The sequence below is a fragment of the Lissotriton vulgaris genome, chromosome 1_1, assembly GCF_964263255.1.
Source record: "Lissotriton vulgaris chromosome 1_1, aLisVul1.2, whole genome shotgun sequence".
NCBI lineage: Eukaryota > Metazoa > Chordata > Amphibia > Caudata > Salamandridae > Lissotriton > Lissotriton vulgaris.
Window position 1 is genome coordinate 1,881,487,383 of NC_141685.1, and position 23,210 is coordinate 1,881,510,592.

Consider the following 23,210-nt stretch of genomic DNA (forward strand, 5'->3'; position numbering starts at 1 on the left):
AGTATGATGAGGTGCCCTACGAGCACCAACTGGAGGAACAATTGGTGGAAGCCCTCAATTCCCATGTCCAGGGTTCAGTGAATAAGGCATTAATTAATGCAATAAAACCTTTTGAGCAACCTCTACAAAACTATGGCAAGCGTAAGTAAGCGTAAGTTTAAGTCTTCCCATTGCGGACCGTCACATCCTCACTCCTCACTCCTCTGAGGTGCTTGCCAAGAGGGCAGCGAATGTCCTTACTGATCATGGTGGCTACGGGAATTTTGGTCCATTGTCTAGCACATACTTGCAGTAACAAGGGAATGGCGATGACTCCTCCTCCTCGCTCCCAGACACTTCTGACTCTGACCTGTCGGAGGCGCCTAAGAAGGCACCAAAGAAGAAGCGCACCAAAGAAGAAGCGCAATTCGCAGCCCGAAAGTTCCCTTCCTCCCAGCAGGAACTTGCTCTTCAACCCCAATACCATAGTACAGCCTAGATTCACCGAGTGGGTGACATGAGTAGAGGTGGCAAACTATGTCCAAGGCAATATACGCAGGGCTTGGAACGCGAGGTGCATGCCGTTCTGAGATCCGAGTGCCCCAGGCCGGCCCTACTAGGCAAAGTAATGGAGATCCCTGATTTGGACCCCAATATGGCCACGTTCCTCAAGAAATTCTCCAAAGACACCAAGAAAGGATTGGATAGGGCATGGAGGGGCTGTCAGGATATACTCCTCGACGTGTGTGGACCCCTCATGACAATATTGGATGCGGCAGTGCAGGCTATAGATTCCAGCACACCACTGGATACGACAGAGAGCTTGGAATGGGCACAGAGGGCTCCCTGCTTTCAAGGTAATGCCAATTGTGCCGTGTCCGTGTGCCGTGTCTACAGAAAGGCGGTGTTCGTTTCTCATGAGTATCGACCCACAACTGGCAGACATGGTCTCTACGGAGGCGGGTATCATGGCAAATGGCTTGTTCTTCAGAGATAAGTTTGTGAAGGAGCTAGGGAAATACGTCTTCACCTTTTCAGCTCCAGAAAAGGTCCAGAGTAACATCAAGAAAGTCTTCACGCTGGCCTTTTTACCAGGGCCGGTTGCTCCAGGGGTCGGGCGACCGGCCGTAGTTTCAATTAGACCTCAGGAGGCTCAGAGCAACGCGTATGTGGGGGCTCCCACCGCTCCAACTTTTACCCCACCAGTAATCGTGGGCGTAGAGGCAGAGGCCAAAAAGGAGGATACAGAGATCACAACAATGACAGAGACGCCTCTTATTCAGGTAAATTTACTTCAAGGGAGAGTAGTCAAAGTGGGGGGTCGGATTGCGAGGTTTGCCCACAGGTGGAGAACCCTGACCTTGGATATTACAAACGGTTCAGGGCTATTACAAACGGTTCAGGGCTTTCAGATAGATTTTTACAACGCTCCCAGACAAACTCGTGTACCTCACCCACTTCATTTTACCCATGTCAAGAGGAACTTTCATAGATGACAAATTCGCATCTCTAATGCAGAAAGGGGCTCTAGGGCAGACTACGCCACACGCCCACGGCTTCACCAGCACGGTGTTTCTCGTACCCAAAAAAAAATTAGGGTTATCGTCTGGTGTTGAATCTCAAAGAGTTCAATTCTTGGGTAGTGTATCGCCACTTCAAGATGGAGGGCATACACTTACTCCGGGATCTACTCCTAGAGGGGTATTGGATGGTGCGTCTCGATCTAAAAGACGCCTTCTTGGCAGTTCCTATATTTCCACCCCACAGGCGGTTTCTGCAATTTCCATGGGGAGGCGTTTGGTACGATTACGCCGCTCTGCCATTCGGACTCTCGTCCGCCCCTTCGTGTTTCACCAAGCTCCTCAGGCCGGTTGTTCAATTTCTGAGGGAGCGGGGGGTCAGGCTTATCATCTACTAGGACGATATACTGATAATGGCTCAGAGTATTGCTACAGTTCTTCATCATCTAGCCTTGACGATGCAACTCCTTCAGGAGTTAGGGTTAGTCATCAATGCAGATAAACCTGTCATGACACCTTCTCAGTCGATGGAGTTCCTGGGGTTCCAAGTGGACTGAGTCTCTGCTCAACTTTTGTTGCCTCTCACGAAACGAATTGCCATCAAGAAGGAGTTGAGGAAAGAGTTGTCTGCTCGGACTATATAATTGAGGACCTTGGCCAGACTGGTGGGTCAGCTAGCCTCGTCCATTCAAGCTATTTTTCCAGGTTATACGGAACAGATTCTGATAACGCAGGAGGCGAGGACTGAGATCTCATGGTGGTTAGATCACATGGAAGCGTGGAATGGCAGGGCCATTTTTGTGCTAGCCCCAGAAATAGTGATCGAATCGGATGCCAGCAGGTGGGGCTGGGGAGCCCGATGTGGGTTGGTAGAGACTGGGGGCCGTAGGTCCCAGGAGGAGCTGAAACTCCACATAAACTTTCTGGAACTCTTGGTGGGTTCTTTTGCGATTCGGACTTTGTCTCCACACAAAGCGAGTTGTTGCATACTGCTTCGAATGGACAATGTCTCAGCAGTAAGATATATCATCGTCTGGGTGGCACAAGGTCAAGCTTGCTGGTGGAAATAGCCCAGGACTTCTGGCATTATTGCCTGCAGAATCGCATATAGGTGACATTCCGGGCTGCACCAACATGGTAGCGGACTGGAATTCCCGCTTCCTGCGGGATTCCAGCGATTGGTACCTTCATCCCAGAGTTTTCCATCAACTCAATACCAAGAGGGGCCCTTGTACAGTGGATCTTTTTGCCTCCAGGCTTAATACACAACTGCCCCAGTTTTAAAGTTGGCGGCCGGACTCTGGCGTGCAACTCAGACACCTTTCTTCAATCCTGGACGACGGGTATGCTTTATGCATTTCCCCCGTTTGCCATGATTCAGAGAACGTTGGCACAGATCCGCAGACAGAGTGCGGAGGTGATTCTAGTGTCCCCTTTTTGTAGAGCACAAGCGTGGTTCCCATCAGCGCTGGCCCTGTCGTGTGCCTTCCCAGTGCTTCTACAGTCTTTTCCCGAGATTCTAACCGATCCGCTGGGTCAACCTCATCCACTGGTCCTTCAGGGTCTGCTGTCCCTCATGGCGTGGAGACTTTCTGGAGACGCTGGCAAATGCCAGGAGTTTCGGAGGACACTTTGCACTTTTTGTCCCAGTCCTGGACGCATTCTACACATACGCGATATAAATCTGCTTGGCGTAAATGAGTTGGTTGGTGTACTGCACGGCAAGGGGATCCCTTGGGATTCACTATCCATATGATTGTGAATTTCTTATCGGAGATGGCAAGTACAGGTTTAGCGTATAGGACGATTAACAATTTCAGATCAGCAATTTCAGCAGGTCATCCTCATGTGGATGGCAAACCAGTGGGAGAGAATCCACTGGTCTGTAAAGTGGTACGTGGTATCAGTTTGGTCAATCCCCCCACACCCCGATACTCTCAGTTGTGGGATGCGAATTTGGTGTGACGTTTCATTAGGAATTGGCCGGCAAATGAAGGTCTTTCACGTAAACAGTTATCGGCCAAATTGACACTTTTGTTATGTTTGATCTCATGTAGAAGTGTCTCTGATGTTCGTGCCCTGGACATAGCAGGTAGAGGTTTCACCCCTTCGGGGGTGTTGTTTACTATTTCCAAACGTACTAAAACTAATTCTAAATGTATTTCTTACCCTGCATTTCCGCATCACAGTAAATTATGTGTTGTTCAATGCTTGAAGTGTTACGAAGATTGCACTCAAAATGTAAAAATGTAAATTGATACTTGTATAGCGCACTACTCACCCGCGAGGGTCTCAAGACGCTTGTACGAATACCGCTGTGGAACCCATCCTGGCTTTCCCTGTGAGGCGTCCACTCCTGGGCACCCCTAGGTGGAGGCCAGGCATCCTTAGCGTTGTGTGTGCCATTGTGGAGATTAAGCAAGCTATTTCCCAGAGTTGCAGAGTGGGACTCCATGATTGCATCATGGCGAATTAATACCTTGGTATAATTGTCGTTTAATCAAATTCTTATTTGGCGGCGTCCTTGCAGACACTGAGGCTTGGCTGTATATACGGGCTGAAAAATCGGCAAAAAGCTACCTGATCTCACGAGTAGGAGCCCAACTCGAATGTTGAAAAAACAGTAAATCAAGGCCTGTTTATCTATATGCTTTGGAATCACTTTAAGAAGCTACCTGGCATTATCAATAGGAGCCCCTCAAATAAGAATTTGATTAAACGACAATTATACCAAGGTATTAATTCGCTATGATGCATACATGAAGTATTGTGCCCTCCCAACATAAGTGAGGAGATAATCTTATATTAAGGAGACTTGATGGGAAGTTGTAACTATGGACCACCTCCTATTGCACTCTCATTTTTGAAGGGGTTATTATTATCCCTTGGTTGCCCCCGTCTGTCTTTCCAGTCCTGATGAAGACTCGCAATCCCCAGGTTCAAATCACCGTTTGGGCATAAGACGAATCGAAACGTCGACGCTACCTTCATATAACCTTGGACCAACTATTTAAAACTTTTTATATAGTGCAAAAACCTTAGGACATATATGTCTGGATGTAATAATGTTTTGATTGCAAAAAGTTAAAAAGGTTTGGCCAGGTACTCAATACGGCAAATCATATGTCCGATATTGTTTGTCAAATAATGTGAATAATTTCCGTCCACTATTGTGAATTTTCCTTTCTGTTCACCTGTTTCACACTCCTGATCACGCTTTTCTGTGCACGCTCCTTTTGGGCAACCATTCTGTTTTTATCTATTCTGAAATAATATATTGTGTATAAAATGAACTGCCAAAAAATGAAAAACAAGCTAAAAAAATGTAAAGTATTTTCTTTAACCGTGGTGTAGGTTTATCTCGTGGTACTAAGCAACTTGAGTACAATAGAGCAGACTGGTTGTGGTTGCTCTACACTAAAAACTGTGGATATTATAATTGATTACGTCAATCATCATAATTAATAGGTTCAGGACCATTGTTTTTCTATATCACTATATACCCAGGTCCATACCTTATGGGTCACCCCATTTTTCTTAATGGTATACACAGTATTGGACTGATGGTGATTGGTGCATACCATGGAGGGGGTTGTACTTCCGGGGGTATGCTATGTTTAAAGATGTTTATTGGCTGCTGTGTTTTGTAGTAAAACAAAGAGAAGCATAATCCTCGCCTCCGTGTCCTTAATAGAATTGAAAATTCTTTGTCACGATAGCTAGAAAAATTTGTATTTTGCTAAAACTAAGTTAACCGATGCCCCCCAGTGGATAAATGGAGCATTGCAGATGACGTGCATACTTGTTTAGTTAGCACCGTGGTCTGCACTTATGCTGCTCAGCATGGAACCGGACGGGAGAAGGTTCCCTTGCTACGATGCTGAAGTGAGATTAGAAAAATCTCCTTCAAGTAGCAATGCTTGCATTCTGTGGTGCTGCTACACTAGGATGACCAGGCGTCCCAAATTTCCCAGGACGATCACGGGTTTTCAACAGCTGTCCCGGTAAATTTCAGGAAATTTAGCTTGTGTCCCAGTTTTTAGAGAGGGTTGACTGAAAACGGCAGGAGGTGTTTTTTTATGTTTTACAAAGCAGGGATAGTTAGCAGTTGTTTCAAGAAGTCAATTTAATTAACAGGCAAGCTACTGGTTTTTAAAATTGCATTTTATGTATGTTCTTACTGCCTGTTTATATAAGTCTCTGCTAAAGAGCGCTGGCATTCTGTGCACTCCCTTGAAGTAAAATTGTAGTCCTTATATTTTTGTGAAATGTCCCAGGTTTCAGCTTTAAAATTCTTTTCACCCTATGCTACACCTTCACTTTTTCTGTCCGTGTCAATGGAGTTTTGACTCAGCCCCTAAAAATCCATTTAAGGTTTAGAACACTGCTCCATGTAGCGGGAGTATACAGCAGGCAAGAGTCTGTCATGATTTGTGACATGGGGATATTAGATGATTTACCACTTCCTATTGGTGGTTCAGTGCATCACAATGTATCCTCATCTTCTAAGAAAGCATGAGCAGTACTAGTCGCCACCCACTCGACCCTCCTACCCAGAGTTAGGCAACATTCTCTGCATCTATCCAGGGTATTAATTGCCCGTTGAATGTGTGCATGCATGCATACATAAAGTAGAGAAGCAAGGGGGTGGTTAGGCAAATCCATTAGCCTTGACTCCCCCCCCTGATACCTATACATTAATGTTAACTCCAACTGCCATCCACAAACAATGTGTTTTTTAGGGCTCGCCTACAGGCAGCTTTATTTATCTGTCCATTTTCAAAGAACGAGTATCTAAAATACAATAAGACATAAAAGGTTGTTTTGGTCAGGCCCTTGCTCATGATTGGATAGTGTCAGAGCCCCGTTCAGAGGGCCACGGGATATGGGGAGCTCTGGGTCCATCTGTAGGGGTTGAGGCATTTTACTCCTGATGTCCCAGGGCCCAACCTACTATGGATCCTGAGCAACTGAGAAAAGTTCCTCATCAGAACTTGTATTCTCAGGAGTAGTGTGGTCAGCTCAGGCCAATGTCCACTCTGGGGGAGTTGGTTACAGGAGGGTGTACATGGGCTCACAAATTATAATACATGCAGTAGCAGCAATAAATTATTGTCCGGCCAAATAAATTTTTATGATAAAAAAAGTATTTTATATTTACTGCTATCAACACAAAGGAAAATACAGCTTTCACAAACAACTAAACAGTCACCTCTTCCCCTGAGTTTGGGGCTCTATGGTTTTGTAGGCAGTTCTCTGTGTCCCACTCCAATCTCGCTTTAGCAATAGTGGTCGTTCTCCATTCACTATAGGCAACATCCAGAGTAAACCCCAGTAGTAGTCCAAGACTCAAGAATCCACTCAAACTCAAAAGTGTTCCAGCACCGAAGTGCTACCTATGAAGCAAGTTCCCCCGGGGCCGACTTGGCCAAAATTCAGTTTTAATGCATCAGCAGGAATGGAGCATCCAGAGTTCCCGAGCGTGCCATTGGAGACCAACTGCAAAAAACTTAACAGCAATCCCACAAAAGAAATCTAAGGTCTTATCAAGAGAGTTACCGATTAGGGCCTGGAGAATGGTGTCCTCACAGAGTTAAAACATGAATTCCCGGGTGCCGCGTCGCACTGGGAGGCTGTGTGTTTAGCTGCGAGGTCCCTGTGAGGTGATTGCCAAGTGCTACAAATACCCGATACCTGCTGGGGGCTAGAGGCGGATTTGAACATTACCAGACTCGAAGTCCCAGAGTTGCTGCTGGCCCACACCTGCATCTGCCACAGAGCTCCGCCCGCCGCCCACGGACTGAATAAATTAACCTAGCCGACCAGGCACGGAGAAGCTCCCTGTATGTAAAAACTCCTCAGGCATTACCAAAGTTTACCCTCCTGTAATTGATTCCATCAGCGAAGTCATTACTCAAGTCTGTAATGTGATACTTATGTCAGGGATTTTTTCCGGACATGCTGAAGAACACTCTTCTAAAACCTCTCCTCAAAAAACCTAGCTTAGACAAAGACGTGCTGAATAATTACAGACCAATAGCTAGCTTGCCGTTTCTAGCCAAAGTGCTCGAGAGGGCAATGAATGGTCAGTTGTCCAATTACATCGAAGAAAACAATCTGTTAGATGACTCACAGTTTGGGTTTCGCAAGCTCCACGGCACGGAGGCGGCTCTTATTAAAGCCGCTGAAGACATCAGAGTCATCAGGGACCGGGGGAGACAGCAGAGCTTATACTGCTGGACTTATCTGCGGCTTTCGACACGGTCAATCACTCCATTGTGATTGACCGTGTCGGAAATATGGGCATTCAATCCAGAGCAAAGGACCTGCTTGCCTCTTTTCTATCTGGTAGAACACAGGCCGTAATGCTAGGACCATTTAAATAGGCAGAACTGGCGTTACCATGTGGGGTTCCCTAAGGCTCATCTCTAAGTCCGACACTTTTTAACATCTATGTGTCGGACTTAGCAAGGGTTATCAAAACCTACCAGATGAGCCTTACCTCCTATGCTGATGATACTCAGTTTCTGCTCGCCATTAACAACGATGGAGAAGAGGTAGCTGCACGCTTCCAAGAAGGCATGCTGGCGAAAGATTGGATGAACGCTAACTGCCTCAGGCTTAATTCTGAGAAGACGGAGGTGGTTATTTTCTGGAAGATTTCCCCGTCATGGTCGTCAGTTTGGTGGCCTCCATCTCTTGGAGCTCTCCCAAATCCAGTCCCAAGCGTCAGGAATTTGGGAATTACCTTTGATGAGAAGCTCAATTTCGTCACCCATGCAAACCAAACAGCGTCTAATGCATTTCATAAACTCAGCCTCATAAAAAAGATAATCCCTTTTCTTCCGGAAAGCGCTGGTAAAATTGTGGTAAGTTCACTTGTACTCTCCTCATTGGATTATTGCAGTGGCTTATTTGCCAATGCCCAAGTCAGTGTGGTTTCCAAATTACAAACGATTCAGAATGCGGCGGCAAGACTGCTTTCTAGGACCCCTAAATTTAAACCGATTAGCCAAATAATCAGATGCTACCACTGGCTGACGATTAAAAATTGGATCAAATTTAAAACGCTATGCCTGACATTCAAAGCGCTTCACAAACAAGGGCCGAAGTTTCTCAAAGAGCAGCTCTCTGCTTATCGTCCGACTAGACAGCTAAGATCTATGACGCTGCATCAACTAACGGTACCGCGCACAAGGACTGTCACTTGGGGAGACAGACGTTTTACGGTTACAGCAGCCAAACTTTGGAACTCTCTTCCATTAACGATTAGATTAAGTCACTCTCTTCTCCAGTTCAGGAAACTGTTGAAGACATGGTTGTTTGACCAGTAACGCGTCCGCTCCCTCTCATCAATGACAGCTTGCTAGCCTTCTTAGACTATAACTGAAGTTACAGCGCCAAGACGCCTACGGGCATACGTTGCGCTTTATAAATTGCAATAATAAATAAATTACCAGGGACAGGGATCCAGTGGCAGGCGCGGTGCCTAGAAAACAGATCGCACCTTGTGCACCGGATACAGGCAGCCAGTTAAATGGGCACTGTACATCGGGGAAGGGGGTTATCAAACAGCGTCTCCCTTGTGTGAACCTACCGCCAGAGTCCGCACCCTACGCGATTATATTGGTGGGAGTTCCAGCAATTGGGGAGGAGAAATTGGAATCACATAGGGAGTTGAAAAACAAAGTCATTTTTTGGCTTAATAAGAACAGAACTCTCCCACCTTCTTCCAATACTGAGATATTAAGTGTTAGAAGGGTGAGTTGAGTGGGACATTGCACTAAGTATTTAGCAGGAGATTGCGTTATTATAAACTTCAGGGATCCTTGGGTGGTTGACTTTGTTTGTAGAGAACCAAGGTTTGGGAGGGTGGGTGAAGTCCAATCACTAGGCCTCAATTATTTTTATCCTCGTAAAAATTGTGGTCCTTTCCATCCTCCCCCTAATCCCCGAAAGAGAAGTCCTTATGGTGGCTATCCCCTATATCGGGTGGCATACTTCCTTCCCTTGTCTAATCGGTATGAGTCTCTCACAGGTTTAGAGGGGGTTGATTGACTCTCGAATACGCCTGGTGGTAATGTTTTATTTGAGCAATCTGGAAGGAATTCTCTGGGGATAAACATACCTGATGTTGGAGCGGTTGCTGGTAGTGATTCAGCACATCGCAGGTCTACGGAGGGTGGGTGTTCATTAGGTTCTAATCAGGGGGTGCCAGTACAAAGACATCCGACCGCTCTGGATACATCGCTCAAAATAGTCTTGTGGAATATTGCAGGGATAAAAAGTAAATTAGCCATAGGAGAGTGGGCCGATTTTGTTGATGACTACGACATCCTAATATTTCAAGAAAGCTGGGCACCCGACTCCATCTACCGTCTGGGGTACCTCAATTTCCATAAACCCGCCATCAGGGGTAGAATAGGCAGAGCGTCTGGTGGCTTAACCATTTGGGTGAGGCAGTCCCTCAGCTATAGGCCTACAGAAGTGATAGTGCACAACCCGGATATTCTTGGGATTAGGCTCACTAGGAAAAATCATCAGGAGTCTTTTATCGTTGATATTTATGCACATGGCCTCCCCGGAGGGCGGAGTCCGACGATTATTAATGAGCTAGATCACTTCCTTAACTCTATTGGGAGAGATTAGTTTGTAGTTGTGGCTGGGGACCTCAACTGTACTTTTGAACCCCTTTTATGTGAGGGAGAGGACATCTATGCAGAAGATGTGTTATGGAAAGTCCCACACCTTGATCTAAAATCAATAAAGAAGGGGACTGAGGCAGCACTTCGCTGGTTGGGTTTGTGCCTCGAGTGGGGGCTGAGAGCGGTAAATGGCCGATCACATTCCGATAAAATTGGCCGGGCAACATTCGACAATGGTATTAGCACAAGTCGAATTGATTACATTCTAATCAAGGTTGAGCATTGGTCGTTACTTGAGGACATGTTAATTCCTGCCCGTCCCGAGAGTGACCATACTCTGCTGGTTCTTAGCTCAAAACTTGAGGATTGCCTGGGGAGCACTAGAGCCACCAAGTGCGTTACAGCTGAGGCTATTCTAACTAATGATAGACGTAGGGTTCGGTAGGGTAGGGTAGTAGAAGACCCCGCTATTTTAGATAGGATTTCCCACGAAGTCTCATCTACCTTGTGTGCTATTCAGGCACTGCCTGATAACTTGGACCAATCAGCACATATAAGTGTACTCCATGAGCAGCTTTTTGGTACCCTGAACGCACTCTTTACTAAAAACCTCAAACCAGGGAAATCTATAGTAATAAAACTAGGGAACAAATGGTACAACAAAACGTGCCGACAGGCTCATAGTTCCCTGGTCAAAGCTTTAAAATCCAGAGAGATTGTAGATATTAGGACAGCAAGGTCAGAGTACAAAAAGGCCCAAAGGGAGGCTAAGAGAGAATGGGACGACAGACACTGGCAGGACTTATATGAGGCAAGTAGGTCTTCAAATCAGATCAAGTTCTGGCAGGTTGTCAAATGGGGTGGGAACCTGGAGTTGCAAACCCCGGCGAACCATGTCTCTGCTGAGGATTGGGTCGACCATTTTGCGTCCCAGTTTAGGGGCCTCGAGTCAGATCCTGCATGTGTCTGTTACCCTTCCCCTAATGTCACCGACGTCGTGTTCTCCCCTAGTGTTTGAGAACAAAGATGCAGAGATTGCACTGGGTTCGGTCCAAGCCGGTAATGCCCCAGGTATGGACTGCATCCCGGCCGACTTATTCAAGTATGACTTCTTAAATTGGGTGCCTTACATCCCCATACTAGCCAATGCCATCGCGAATGGGGCTCCAATCCCGGATTCTTGGAGGGGGGCCGAAATATTACCAATATTTGAAAAGGGGGATCTTTCGGCCCCGGGGAACTATCGCCCCATTAGCTTCATAGATGCAATCCAGAAAATCATAGCTAGGATGGTGTTGGCCAAAATCCAGGGTTGGATGGATATTGAGAACATTCTATCCCCCATGCAGGCTGGTTTTAGATCCGGTGTCAGTACAATCGACCAGGTGTTTAGATTTATCCTAATATACTGGAAAGTGGTGTTTTTGGGTGGAGGAATTATTTATGCAGCGTTTGTAGATCTGAAGTCTGCTTTTGATCTCGTCCCTAGAGATAAGTTATGGGCTGCCCTAGGAAATATGGGAATGCCGAGCGAACTTTTGGATCTAGTAATAAGATTACATGAGGCAAACTTTGCGCGGTTAGATGGGGTAGGCAGGGGCAGGTTACAGAAAGATTCCCTGTTACCCGTGGTGTCCGCCAGGGGTGCGTTCTTGCTCCGACTCTGTTTTTGTTATTTATCAACAGAGTCGTGCAGTATTTTGTAGAAACACCTTTCAACAAAGAGAGAGTATCCCAGAGTTACAGAAAGGACTGGGTATAAAGCAAATGAAAAAAAGGGGGGGTTCCTTTCTGTATGGTTATCTTTTGATTTGTGGCCAGAAGGACTACTACACTAATATCACTTATTAGTGTTTGTGAATTACACCTATTATAACTTTCTGGTGTTATGGCTTCAAATTCATGACCACAAGGTCTGCACACTACTATCACTTCTTAGGGTTTGTAAAGTACAATCTACTGTAACTTTCTAATGTTATATGCTGACACGGGTGATATTAAATCTGCACAAAAACCTACAATATCTTTCGTTTCACAATTTTTTCATTTTTTTTAAAGTTTTACGTATACATTCATTTGTTGCATTTGGTTACTGTAAACACATTACACTGGTTCAGAATATATCAGTTACATACAATTAAAATACACTTGTAACAATAAAAACATTTCATGCAAAACAAAACGTAAATTCTACAATTTTTAACAAGAATGTTTAAAAATGATGTCAGAGTGAGTCCTTTTGTCGACGCGTTTCGGTGCTTTACAGAATTTATAACACCTTCCTCAGGACAGACTTATTTAAAACCAAGTTTATTCAATTTGCTAACGGTTTATATTGGAGCCTTCAAATGTAATGGGGTTCCATACCCAAGGGGGTAGGGTGTCTACAGATCCTCTGGTTTGGAATGTTTTTCTAAATTAAATTTTTTTTTATTTTGTAGAAACACCAACAGACGCCACCGCCCTAGGTGGCACAAAGTTTCCACTCCTTATCTTCGCGGATGACACCCTTATCCTATCTAAAACACAAAAGGGACTTCAAACAGCACTAAACAAGTTTGAGGATTTTTGCAAACATAATGACCTCCAGGTCAATGTGAGCAAAACCAAATTCAAGGTACTTACTAAAAATAGACCGTTGAGGGGTCATGTCAGCTTGAATGGTATCGAGCTAGAGCAGGTGGAAGTTATGACCTATTTAGGTGTTGTTTTAGAAAATAGGCTCAGACGGAAACCGCAGCTTGATGCACTTTGCTTGAAATTTGCTAAACTAACTGGGTGCCTAATTAAGGAACAAAGATCTTCATTAACTAAAAGGATAGCTCCAGCACTAAAAATATATAATGCCAAAATAAGTTCAGCAATCCTGTACTGTGCAGACTTATGGGGCTTTTCGGACCTATCCTCGTTGGTCAGAGTTCAAAATAAATTCCTTTGCAACCTAGTTGGCCTTCCCCAATCTAGCCCTATGAAACCCCTGTTGATTGACCTGGGTTGTCATTCCCTTTATGAAGTTGTGCGGTTTAGGACGATAGCATTTTGGAGGAGGATATGGACAACTCCGGAACTGGCACCCTTTGCTAATGAAATTTTAAATCTTAGGTCTACTGTGGGATCAGGTAATCTCCCCTGGTTCAGTATTGTTAAATCTATATTGGGAAATATGGGCCTTAGTCACCTGTGGTTGGCCCCTGGAAATAACGTTTTTCCTTCCAAAAAGGAATTTAAAGCACTTTACTGGGCGACCGTAAGACACCAACTTGTTGTCCAGTCAGATTCTACCTCTTTGACTGGTAGGTTTTTGGACCACAAGCTCGACCCCTCACTGGAGGATTACTGGGATGTCATCACCAAGAGTAGCGATAGAAAACTATATCACCAGTTTAGGGTCGGGACGCTACCCTTGAGGTCTTGTACAAACAAATGGTGTGGTCAGTCTTCAGAGTACTGCCCTTGGTGTAGTGACCAAAAGGAGTCAATAGGCCATGTTTTCTTTGCTTGCCCTGTTTATCGACCCCCGCCCCCCCCCACCCCCCCTCCCCCCGGAGAAAATGGTTAAAAACAATCTGTAACAATCTGAGGACACTGGTGGGTCAGGAGGCGCTGTGGCTTCTGAGGACTAATACATCAGATATTGTGACCATAGCGGTGGCAAAGTTTTGTGGTGGGCATGGATAATTAGAGCCAGGTACCCACATGAGAGTTGATAAGTTTATTGTTTTCTTGTAATATATATTTAGTACGTCTTTAATTATAAATTTAATCATGTTTTATGTATCTTATTTATTTAGTTTGTATGATATATCTAACACGCCTTTTAGTGAATATCTGTGTGTTGAATTCAATATATGTATACAAGGTTTTATTAAGGTTTTATTAACTAGCTATAATGCATTTACTATTTTGTAGGGTATATGTTATATATAGTTAAGAGCATAGTGTTTTTATGAGTGTTTTTTATGAATGTCTTTTATGATGGAATATTTCGAAATAAAGACGTATGAACTGAACTGAATTCCTTAAAAAAACACAACCCAGGAGGCCCACCATCTATACATTGCCTAACTTCCACAAGAACATGGTGAAACCACCAGGAGACAGATTGTCTCTGGGTGTGAATCTATATTGGAACCCGTTTGCAAATATATAAATATATTTCTCAAACCCAGTGTAGAATTCACTGCAGCCTATGTAAAGGATATGATGGCAATCATTAAATTGGTAGACAATGTCGCATTTAATCCTCAGGAACAGCTCTTAGTGACTATGGACATCACTGTTGTGGATAAAACAGGTCCAGATCCATGCAGATTAGTCATGGAGGTTTATTCAGGATAGAAGTTACAATGTAGAGAAGCACCATCAGGAGCAGCCTTCCTGCTACTCAGCCCATCCACCAACTAACTCCCTCACCCACTCACCAACATTCCACTGCCACCTCACACAGCAACATTCCATCAACACAGTCACACTGTCTGAGCAGCAGGTATAACATATCTTCTTTCTTTAAATAAACAAAGAAAAAGTTACTACTACAACATGTACAACTCGCACATCAAGGAAATGAACAAACAGGAGCTACATGTTGACATATTAAATACACAGATGGTAAAAGACACTGCATGCAACTATGAATGACATATTAAATGTATATATGGTAAATGTCACCAAGAGAATAAAATGGAGGAAATACAAGTAAGCAAAGATAACAATAAATAAGTCAGGAAATGGATAAAGCACACTACACAATCCACCTCTTGTCTAAACACATAGGCACCAGTACACTCACCTCTTCTCCCTTTCCACTATGCAAAAAAACAAACCACACGCTCTACAGCACCCTAACACAATTACCAAAACCCCTGAGCCACTCGCATACCAGCTGGCCAGGCTAACACACAAGTGGTTAATGGGGAACCAACCAGGAGGCATGATAGGGAACCGTCCAAAACAAGTATGTGTGGGCCACAACCCCACACGAACCATGTGGCATCGAACTGCCCTTCACCCTTAACCATAGTAAGGATGGAAAGTGTGAAAAAAACAGTCCACACGAACCAAGAAAACAACTACAAAGTTCTAAATCCAAACTGGTAGTAAAAAGAGACACATCAATCACTAGTGATAAAACACTCACACCTCATAAACCTGCCTCACACTCTGCCCTTCACCCTAACAACATAGACTGGGTGGAAAAATACTGAAACCCAAGAACTGTGGGTACACACTGCCCCACAACACTAACCAAATATGCATATCCACTGCCCTTCATCTCTACCAGTAGTAAGGGTGGCTCAACATTTTAAAACACATCAATCCTCAAACGGAAAACTGAGCATAAACACTGCTCATGAAATCAATTACAACCCACAAACGAAAGGGTACTGAGCAACACACTTCAAAAAAATACGGTTCACATTTTCCTTCCACACATAACCCATTCAATTTAGGGTATATTGTTAACATGAAAACGTGAAAATTCAGACAAAATTTGCAGTCAAACTTGAGCCACATAAAGAAAGATGGAAAGTTTGGCAATTAATACATTTGGCCCTAAAAAAAAAAAGTTTCTGGAACTATGCAGTGACCAAGAGACATCATTTTTTGACTTTTCCCTCCAAGTGTGGTCCAGCGTTGTTTAAAACCTTAACAAAATAAAAATTAAAAATAAAAAGTCACTGGGGCTTTACCAGACCAATCCCTTCGTCGAGCAGAGCATCAGACACAAGTATCCAACGTCAGGACGAGTCCGCGTGATGCACATGTTTCCCAATATTCGTGGCAGGCTCCCTCTGCTTGCGGCTGGAAAAATAGGACTGCATCCAACCCCAAGATAGCGGCACGCTGATGACGCTGTGCCAGATGGGTCAAGGCTCCTCTGTGCACCAAAGCGTCCCTTAGGATGTCGCAGAGCTGCAAAGCAAAGAATACGACAAAGCAGAAGCTCCGAGTGACTCCAAAGTGCAGGTATGTTTGTGCGCACTGTAACCGACTCATGGTTCCTTTTAAATGGACTGCACGCACACCAAACGACCAACACTGCCTACTAGTCTAATTTTTTTTTAAAACAGCAACAGTCCAAACATGGTTCACCTTGGACACTTCTTAGCTTTAGCGCTTCCATTTTCCATGGGTTTCCAGAAATTAAACTCGGAGAGTCTAGCTTTCCACAAGGCAAAGTAAAATGTAACCATAATACCCTTCCGTGCAACCACACGTTTCTTTACACTCAGATGCTCCCTAGTGGAAATCTGTATGTTGTAGCTGCAATCCCGGTCCCCAGCGTAAGGACGCTGTTCCACACAAGTTGGTGGCAAAAAGGTTGAACCTTTGATTCCACGTTGCACATCAAATTGGTCCGATAGAGAACCACGTAACCTCGCAATCCTAACACATGCGGAGATAGATTTCCAAAGTCACAAATTTATTTTCTTGTTTGTTCCAGCGTAACAGCAAGTTGGAATAAAGTGCTGAACCAATAACTTTGTCGTAGGAATGCCTGTAATTAGCATCACAAACACACTTTAGGTTCCTTACAGCAGTGCTACAAGTTGCTCCTAGTGTGCTAACAGCATTCCCAGCACACACAAATAAGCCAGCAGCCCATCTCTTCGAATGCAGCTGGTAGGAAGGTACTTAGAAGAACACTGGGAATGACGCTGCTGCAACATGCTTGTGAGGATGTAAAAGGCTTCAGCATGCTCTGGGTGGTAGGCTGTCCGGTGGGTTAGGACACTGGTGGGGCTAGAGGGCATACTGTCTTTCTCAGCACTTAAAGTTTCAAAGGATCCTTAAATGCATTTCCTTCTCTCAGTAGATTCCTCAGCTTTGTTTCATGTAAGTTCAAATCCGATAGTTTCCTCTCTCAGTCCACTTGCACACGTAGATCTTTTCAAAATCTTCGCCAAAATATGTTGTGGATCGATGAAAGCAGGTCCAGATCCATGTAGATAAGTAATGTAGGTTTATTCAGGATAGATGTTACAATGTAGAGAAGACCCACCAGGAGCAGCCTTCCTGCTGCTCAGCCCATCCCCCAACTGACTCCCTCACTCACCAACATTCCACTGCCACCTCACACACCCACATTCCATCTACACAGTCGCACTGGCTGAGTAGCAGGTATAACAATCACTCTATACTAATATCCCCCAGAGATCAACTTTGGATGTAATAAGAGAAGTTCTAGACAAAATACATCCCATCCAGTACAGTTTCCGACTGACTTTATACTAGACCATCTGGAAATTGCAGTGATTAAAGACTTTTTCTTTTTCAGGACGACTATTACCTCCAAACCAAAGGTGTGGCCATGGGTGCAGGGTTTGCCCCAGGTTTAGCTATCCTTTATATGGATCATTATGAACGGAATCACATTTTCAGCGAGAGCAACCCATATATCATCAGGATTGGGATATAGAGATGCTACATCGATGAAGTAGTTATAATTTGGTCAGGTAGTGAACAGGACCTACACACCTTCCATGATTGGCTCATTGCAAGATCCTGTGACATCCAATTTTCTCTTTAATTTAGTAACAGGACCATTCAGTTTTTAGACATTACCATTAAGGAAAAAGAAGGCCATCTGCTCACTACACTATGTAGAAAGGAATGTGAGAGCCATACTCCGCTGCGCTTTCCTAGCCACCCCCCAGGAACTTCAGAGGCAATTTACCTTTTGGACAATTGCTTTAAAAAAAGATCCTCGCTTTTTAGGGAGTCTGATGAACTCATTACCCGGCTATTGGATAGGGGATATCCGAGGGGGTTACTAAGAAAAGCTTGTGAGAGGGTTTGGTTTTGCCCCAGGGAGGTTCTCCTGGAACTTAAACAGCGTTCGGGTACCTCGCATGACTGTATGATTTGTGTGATCTCATTCTGTACAAGCAGCAACGAGATCAAGAAAATCATAAATCGGCATTGAACATTAGCCGATAAATTAGAAACCCTGACTTTGCCCAGGCATGCGTTCAAAGGAGTAAAGTGTGTGATAGATCATATTGTGATGTCCCTTCTCTGTGGACCGGCTAGGACTAATCTGTTGACCCAATTGAATTTGCCACAGATCAAAGGACATTTTAAATGTGGACACAGTAAGGCTTGCTCCCTGAATGTAGAAACTATGAACTTCATATACAATAGCCACACCTACACACTCAAGGACCATACCAATTGTAACAGCGTTGATGTGATTTTGCGTCCATGTGACTTTTTATATGTAGGACAAACCAGACAAAGAGCCAAAGCACATGTATTACACCATTGAAGTAGGATTCGATTTCAACATTTTAGCACTTTTGGACACCAGAATGAGAGTTTGAAATAGTTGGTTATAGAAAAGTGCTACGCCACTCCCAGGGTTGAGAATCTTGCCAACATCCTGAGTTTACGAGAATGCAAATGTGTACACGATCTTGATACAGTGACCAGGGGAATGATCGAGTATGAACAAATTACCAGACAGGTGTCCACCCTCAGTAATGTCTGACTGAATGTGGTTATTCATTATTTCATGTCACAAGTTTGAATAATATGGAATACTAATTTTAATGTGGAATGTATTCAATTGTATAAATGTATATGATATGTGTGTAATAGCATATCTCAAAATATCATCTAATCATTTATGTTTGGTTACACATGTACTGCCCTTCTGGAGTTTTTAGAAAAAGCATTATTGTGAAACAATCTTGCATTGCAATGTTGCGTGTATTCTCATATTCTGTCCCTTCTGCTTCCCTTGGTGTTCCCTATTTGTGTCTACAGCCTTTTGCCACTTTGTAGGCCTTCTTCCTAGGTTGTATGTTACTATGCTAACTGGGAGTCTGAACTTGTCCAATGACTCGTTTTTCAAGTAATAATGTAGTCATGTTTTGTTCTGGTCCCATTATGTCTTTAATTTTTTTCAAAGAAACACTAGTGCGTGACTCGGCCATTTTGGAGGTATGCTATTGTCAGAGGGAGCACAATCGGGCCACTGTGCATGTTTTCACATCAGGGGCGGCCTTGGGCATGTGCAAGCTGTGCACATGCACAGGGCCTCCAAACCCCAGGGGCCGCCACACCAATATATATCCTTAATATAATAATCCTCTGAGGATGGATACATATTTGCGTGGTGGCCCCTGGCAGGGATTTGGCGGTCTCTGGCCCTGTTCCACTTCCAAACACCCTGATCTCCCCTCTTCACTGGCCTCCGCACCTGCGTTCCTCCTGGTTCCTGATTGGCTTCTTTTTTTCCCTACCCACTGCTGGCCCGCTGGTACAGGCGTATATAACACTGCAAGCAAAATGAAGAGAATTTGAGTACATGAATCAGGTTATTCGAAACGAAAGAGAAAGGCGGCTCAGCAGGCTTTCGCAGCGTCACAGGAAGGAGCAATCCTGAACTTTATCACCCAAGGGAAACCTAAAGATGGAGAATCCTCCGGCCAGAGTACTGTTGATGCACTAGGTAAAACAGGCGCTGACAACTATAAACAAGAATAAACAAATGATGATATCCATGAGAAAAATGATACTCATGAACAGACCAATGAAAATGAACAAGGTGACTCTGAAATGTATACAAACATGCAGGAATTACCAACTCAGGGTGAGGATTATTACAAAAGACCCTCAGACAGAGAAACTGAAACATCAGGAGGTCGAGAGTTTACAGACCGATGATGCTGGTATTGAAAAGGAAGCCAAAGAGCAAGACCATGTTACAGACCCGTGTTCTGAATATGATTTATGTGATTGGAGGGATCCTGCTTTGTGGCCGAACTCTCTTACTGACACACAACGTGTTTTTCTTGTTGAAAGGGGTCCCTCCAGAGACCCAGATTCTAAAACAAAGTATCCAAGTGATGAGCACTCAAAAAGTAAACGTCGTTTTTCTGTTGCCATGTTTTCACGGAAATTAAGGAATGGTGAAATTATAGATAGGCGCATTGTTTGTCTTTTAAAAAAAAAATATTGCAGTATTCTGTTTTTGCGGTAAATTGTTTTCTGACACAGGGAAAAAATGTACTAATGATGGAAATGATGAGTGGGCACACATGCACAGTTGTCTGTCTGATCATGAATCCTCTTCAAAACACATGCGTGCCTTCAAGACCTGGGTTGATTTAGAAAGAAGGTTAAAACAAGGACAGACAATAGATAAAGAACAGCAGAAGTTACTGCAAGTGGAAAGTGATTGTTGGGACAAGGTCTTGGAAAGGATCATGTCCATTGTTCATTTTCTGGCTTTTATGTGGTAAAACTGATACTTTGTTCAAACACAACAATGGCAATTTCCTAGGTCTTGTTGAGCTGCTAGCCAAGTATGACCCATATATTCATGAGGATGTGCGTAGAATTAACTGCGCTGAAATCCATGACCATTACTTGGACAAGAATATTCAAAATGAAATAATTAATCTAATGGGAGCTTCAGTTTTGGACAACTTTATTGCAAAAATACAAAACAGTAAATATTTTTCTGTCATTTTGGATCGCACACCTGATACAAGTCATCAGGATCAAATGACGATGGTCCTTCGAATTGTGAACGTGGAAACGAGGCCAGTCGAAATAAGTGAATTTTTCGTTGGTTACTTGCCTGTTCAAAGCAGCACAGGTGCTGGTCTCACAGAAGCATGTTTGCAAAAACTGCAGGAATTGCAATTGCCGTTTCAAAATTGCTGAGGTCAAGGGTATGATAATGGGGCAAATATGAGAGGCTGCAAGAGTGGTGTTCAGAAACGTTTACTTAACATGAATCCAAGAACGTTCTATGTTCCATGCGGTTGCCTTAGCTTGAATTTAGTACATAGTGATATGGCGAAATCATCCACTCATGCTGTGACTCTTTTTGGAATCTTGCATCAAATTTACATACTGTTTTATGCCTCAACACAGAGATGGCAAATACTCAAAAAGCACCTTAAAGATCTGACAGTAAAGCCCATATCCGAAACTCGATGGGAATGCCATATTGATAGCGTCAAGGCTGTCCGTTTTCAAGCGGCCGCCGTTTATGACGCCGTGGTTGAAGTACCAGAGGAGCGAAATGACCCAAAGGCCAGAACTGAGGCATTCAGGTTGGCTAAGCAATTAAAGAGTTCTGCATTTCTAGTATCGCTGGTGATTTGGTATGAACTTTTGCAGTAAATAAATCTTGTTAGCAAAATCATGCAAAGTAAGGATATGCAACTTGACATTGCATTGAAATGCCTTGAAAAGACTGTCCAGTTTCTGAAAATGTATAAGGAGAGTGGTTTCAAATCTGCACAAGTTTCAGCTAAGGAGTTGGCGGAAGAACAGGAGATGAGCTCAGATGAGATAAGTTTTCCTGTATCTACAAGTTTGCGAAGAACGATTAGGAGACAATTTCAATACGAGAGTTGTGATGAGGGAATCGTAGAACCAAAAGAGAAATATCGCATGGAGTTCCTCAACATCTTGATGGATCAAGCAATTATGTCGATGACTGAAAGGTTCACTCGGATGAAACATCACTATGATTTCTTTGGATTCCTTCACGACTGGGGGAAAATTTCTAGCATGAACGATAATGAATTGATGAAAAACTGTGCGGAACTAAGCAGCGTGTTAACCGACAGTTCTGACTCAGATGTTGAACCCGGAGATTTACATACCGAGCAGCGAATGTTCTCCTCCTTGGTGCTAAATAATGCAACAGCTTTGGAAACATAACAATTCATTTATGAAAACAAACTGAACACTGCAGTTCCAAATCTTGCAGTGGCTTTGCACATTGCGTTGACAATCCCAGTTACAGTGGCCTTAGGGGAAAGAACTTTTTCAAAACTGAAATTGATTAATAATTGTTTGAGGACATCAATGACTCAAGAGAGACTGAATCATTTGGCCCTGTTATCAATTGAACATGACATTGCTAGATCTTTGGATTACGGACAGCTTATCAGGGAATTTGCAGCACAGAAGGCTCGCAAGTTGACTTCCTCTCATAAAGAAGTACGCAACATGTTGTCCATGGTTTTAATCAGACTCGCTATGTTGCTACTCACTAAGTATGCAGAAATGAAAAAAACAATTCTAAGATAACAAAAGAAGGAAAATGGAAAAGTGGAAACAATATAGAAGAGATAGCAAACAATAAAAGACAAAAAGGTAAAAAAGTAAAAGAAAAAGTTAAAAAACATAACATAAAAAACAAAAAATAAAAAAAAACAAGCTGGGTATTACTGCTACCTCCATGTGGTGCCTGGGGAAAGAGCGAAAGCTGGCTAAAGGCAGTGCCAAATTTTTGCAAAAGTTAAACGCTTGTGTCATGAGCACAAGGCGGCAATGCAGTGTCCGCAACGGACGTGGCCATCCGCCATGCGTAAGACACCATATTCAATATGGTATCGATATTAATGTTTCCGGGCAAAGAGGCCACCGATTTTTTCTCTGTGTTGGGGGCTGTGGGTCCGGGGCCCCTGACATGGCCCTGGCACTGCAGCTGTCTGTGCCAGTCCTTCACGTTGTGTGTCACAATACCCTCCTCCTCTTAAATATTATCATTCTGAGACGAATTCGGAAGGGTAAGAGCAGACGCAGGTACTGGTTATCTAACGTTTTATTAACACCTTCCTGAGCTCCGGGGGGCTCCGCCCCGCCCGGACCCCCTCTTCCAGGGCCCCCTACCTATGCTCCCTGCCCAGGGCCGCCATGAGCCTAGAGCCGCCACTCCTGTTGACATGCACACTGACGCTGCAACATCTGCTCATCCGCACCCCTTGCACTAGGCTTGACGTGTTGACTGAGTAGTTGCAGTAGTCCCACTAAGGTAAGCGGGCTCCAGCCCCTTGGTTTGTTCACCCTTTTGTAATTTTTTTAAAGAGTTTTATATAGCGCGAACTAGACCCGAGACATCGAATATCAGAGCGTTTTACATGGGCACCAGTTTTGTTACAGAAGGACACATTCATTTTTGTCAGGCACGGGGAGATTACGTGATTTGCACAGAATCACGGGATGTTGATCGTCGTTACCAAGACTCGAACCTACATCCCCAGCTTCCAGGTCGAGTGCTCTAACCGTAAGGCTACATCCCTTGCTGCTATGT